The sequence below is a fragment of the Loxodonta africana genome, assembly GCF_030014295.1.
Source record: "Loxodonta africana isolate mLoxAfr1 chromosome 26 unlocalized genomic scaffold, mLoxAfr1.hap2 SUPER_26_unloc_2, whole genome shotgun sequence".
Classification (NCBI taxonomy): Eukaryota; Metazoa; Chordata; class Mammalia; order Proboscidea; family Elephantidae; genus Loxodonta; species Loxodonta africana.
In genome coordinates, this window is record NW_026974841.1 from 1,425,127 (window position 1) to 1,429,665 (window position 4,539).

The window sequence follows — 4,539 nt, forward strand, 5'->3', positions numbered from 1 at the left end:
GGTAGGTTAGGGTAGAATAGAAGAGAATAGGACAGAACAGAATAGAAAGAACGCAACAGAATAGGGTAAGAAGAGTAGAGCAGAGTGGAATAGAGAAGTGTAGAGTAGAATAGAGTCAGATAGAGCCGAATCAAGCCAAATCAATCCAAAGGAACAGGAAATAAGACAAATCGCGTCAAAGAGAATCGAACCGATTAGAGTTTGTTAGGGTAGGGTAGAGAGGAATAGAGTAGGATAGTGTAGAATAGAGTGGAATTGTTTGGAATGGAGTCAAATGGAGTGGAATAGATACGAACAGAGTAGAAAAGAGTCAAATAGAGCCAAATACAGCGCAATAGGGCTGAATAAGCCCGAATCGAGCCAAAGTGAGTTGAATCGAGCCTAATTGAGCTGAATCAACCTGAATGGAGACGAATCCAGCCGAATCCAGCCGAATCAAGCAGAATCCACACGATTCGAGCCAAATGGAGCCAAAAGGACCTGAATGGAGCAAGGCAAGGCAAGGCAAGGATCAAACAGGACCCAGTCAGACCAAGCTGGATATGACCAGATCAAGCCGGGCATAACCAGATCAAACCAGATCTAACTAGACCCAACCAGATCAATCTGAATCCAACTGGGCCTAACTGCATCCAAGTAGATCCAATCGAATCCAGCTGGATATAAGCAGATCAAGTCAAATATAACCAGATCCAGCCAGACATTACAGGATCCAGTCAGATCCGAAAGGATTCAACTAACTGGATACACCCGGATCCCACCAGTCCCAACCGGTTCCAACTTTATCCATCATATTCCAATAGTTCCCGTCTGATTCCAACCGGATCCAACTGATTGGAACCGGATCCGTCCGGTTCCAACCGGTTCCATCTTGGTCCAGCCGGATCCATCAGGTTTCAACTGGTTCCAGCTGGATCCAACTGGTTCCAGCCGTTTCTAACTGGATCCATCCGGTTCCAACCAGTTCCTTCCGGAACTATCCGGTTCCAATGGGTCCCATCCGGATCGATGCGGTTACAAAGGTTTCCAACCGGATCCATCTGCTTCCAATCGTATCCATCCAGCTCCAAACGTATCCATCCGTCTCCAAACAGTTCCAAACTGATCCATTAGGTTCCAATTGATTCCATCCGGTTCCAACTGGATCCATCCCATTCCATCCGGTTCCAACTGGATCCATCCCATTCCATCCAGTTCCAACCGGTTGCTATTGGTTCCATCTGGATCCAACCTGATCCCTCCTATTCCAAGCGAATCCAACCGGTTCCATCCAATTCCAACCGGATTGAATCAGCTCGAATGAATCTCATTTAATGCCATTCAATCCCAACAAATTCCACCAAATCACATCGAATCCCATCAAATTCCATCAACTTGCTTTGATTCCCGTCACATCCCATCGAATCGCGTTGAAACCCGTCAAATCATGACGAATCTCTTCAAACCCGGTTGAACCCTGTCGATTCTTGTCGAATCCTGTTGAATCGTGTCAAATCGTATTGCGTTCCATCAAAACACGTCGAAATGCTTCGAATCCTGTCAAATTGTATCAATGGCATCGAATCGTTTAAAGTCGCGTCCAAACCCATTAAATTCCATTGAATCGCATCAAATGGCTTCGATTGGCATCTGATCAGGTCGATTCCTGTCACATCCCGTCGCATCTCATCAAATCTTGTTGAATCGTGTCAATTTGTGTTATGTTGTACTGATCATGCTGCTTTAAACAGGGCCTAACTGTATCCAAGCGGATCCAATCGAATCCAGGTGGATAAAAGCAGACCAGCCGAAAAGAACCGGATCCAGCCGGACATAAAAGGATCCAGTCAGATCTGAATGGATTCAACCAATTTTAACCAGATGCACCCGGATCCAACCAGTCCCAACCGGTTCCAACCGGATCCATCCAGTTCCATACATTCCCATCTGGTTCCAACCGTGTCCAACAGATTGAAACCGGATCCGTCCGGATCCAACTGGTTCCATGTGGACCAAGCCGGATCCATCAGGTTTCAAATGCTTCCAGCTGGATCCAACAGGCTCTGGCCGATTCCAACTGGATCCATCCGGTTCCAACCAGTTCCTTACAGAACTACCCGATCCCAACTGGTTCCATCCGGATCTCTCTGGTTCCAACCGGTTCCATCCGGATCCATCCGGATCCAGCCTGTTTCAACCGGTTCCGCCCGGATCCAGCAGGATCCAGCCGGTTTCAACCAGTTCCACCCGGATCCAACTGGTTCCAGCCGGTTTCAACTGGATCCATCCGGTTCCGACCGGTTCCATCCGGATCCAGCCGGATCCAGCCGGTTTCAACCGGTTCCAACCGGTTCCAACCGGATCCAACCGGTTCCAGCTTGTTTCAACTGGATCCATCCGGTTCCAACCGGTTCCTCACGGAATTATCCGGGTCCGACCGGTTCCATCAGGATCCAGCCGGATCCAGCCAGTTTCAACCGGTTCCACCTGGATCCAACCAGTTCCAGCCAGTTTCAACTGGATCCATCCGGTTCCAACCGGTTCCTTCCGGAATTATCCGGTTCCATCCGGATCCAGCAGGATCCAGCCGGTTTCAATCAGTTCCACCCGGATCCAACCGGTTCCAGCCGGTTTCACATAGATCCATCCGGTTCCAACCGGTTCCTTCTGGAATTATCCGGTTCCAACCGGTTCCATCCGGACCCAGCCGGATCCAGCCGGTCTCAAACGGTTCCACCCGGATCCAACCGGTTCCAGCCGGTTTCAACTGGATCCATCCGGTTCCGACCGGTTCCATCCGGATCCAGCCGGATCCAACCGGTTCCAACCGGTTCCACCCGGATCCAACCGGTTCCAGCTTGTTTCAACTGGATCCATCCGATTCCAACCGGTTCCTCACGGAATTATCCGGTTCCGACCGGTTCCATCCGGATCCAGCCGGATCCAGCCGGTTTCAACCGGTTCTACCCGGATCCAACCGGTTCCAGCCGGTTTCAACTGGATCCAACCGGTTCCAGCCGGTTTCAACTGGATCCAGCCGGTTCCAACCGGTTCCAACCGGTTCCATCCGGATCCAGCCGGATCCAGCCGGTTTCAATCGGTTACACCCAGATCCAACCGCTTCCATCCGGTTCCACCCGGTTCCTTCCAGAATTATCCGGTTCCAACCGGTTCCATCCAGATCCAGCCAGTTTCAACCGGTTCCACCCGGATCCAACCGGTTCCAGCCGGTTTCAACTGGATCCATCCGGTTCCAACCGGTTTCTTCCGGAATTATCCGGTTTCAACCAGTTCCATCCGGATCCAGCCAGATCCAGCCGGTTTCAACCAGTTCCACCCGGATCCAACCGGTTCCAGCCGGTTCCAACCGGTTCCTTCTGGAATTATCCGGTTCCAACCGGTTCCAGCCGGATCCAGCCAGTTTCAACCGGTTCCGCCCGGGTCCAACCGGTTCCAGCCGGTTTCAACTGGATCCATCCGGTTCCGACTGGTTCCTTCCGGAATTATCCGGTTCCAACTGGTTCCATCCGGATCCAGCCAGATCCAGCCGGTTTCAACCAGTTCCACCCGGATCCAACCGGTTCCAGCCGGTTCCAACCAATTCCTTCTGGAATTATCCGGATCCAACCGGTTCCAGCCGGATCCAGCCGGTTTCAACCGGTTCCGCCCGGGTCCAACCGGTTCCAGCCGGTTTCATCTAGTTCCATCCGGTTCCAACCGGGTCCTTCCGGAATTATCCGGTTCCATCCGGATCCAGCCGGATCGAGTCGGTTTCATCTGGTTCTACCCGGACCCAACCGGTTCCAGCCGATTTCAACTGGATCCATCTGGTTCCAACCGGTTCCTTCCAGAATTACCCGGTTCCATCCGGATCCAGCCGGTTTCAACCGGTTCCACCAGGATCCAACCGGTTCCAGCCCTTCCAACTGGTTCCTTCCGGAATTATCTGGTTCCAACCTGTTCCATCCGGATCCAGCTGCATCCAGCCGGTTTGAAACGGCTCCACCCGGATCCAACCGGTTCCAGCCGGTTCCAACTGGTTCCTTCCGGAATTATCCGGTTCCAACCGGTTGCATCCGGATCCAGCCTGATCCAACTGGTTTCAACCGGTTCAACCCGGATCCAACCCGTCCCAGCTGGTTTGCACTGGATGCATCTGGTTCCAACCGGTTCCTTCCGGAATTATCTGGTTCCAAACGGTTCCATCCGGATCCAGCTGGTTTCAACCATCCGGATCCAGGCGGTTTCAACCGGTTCCACCTGGATCCAACCAGTTCAAGCCGGTTTCAACTAGATCCATCCGGTTCCAACTGGATCCATCCGGTTCCAACCGGTCTCTCCCGGAACTATCCGGTTTCAACTGGATCTATCCGGTTCCAACCGTTTCCTTCTGGAACTATTCGGTTCCAACCGGTTCCATCCGGATCGATCTGGTCCCAACCGGTTCCATCCAGATCAATCAGCTTCCAAACGGATCCATCCGGTTCCACACTCATCAATCAGGTTTCAACTGGTTCCAGCTGGATCCAGCCGGGTCTAACTGGATCCATCTGGTTCCAT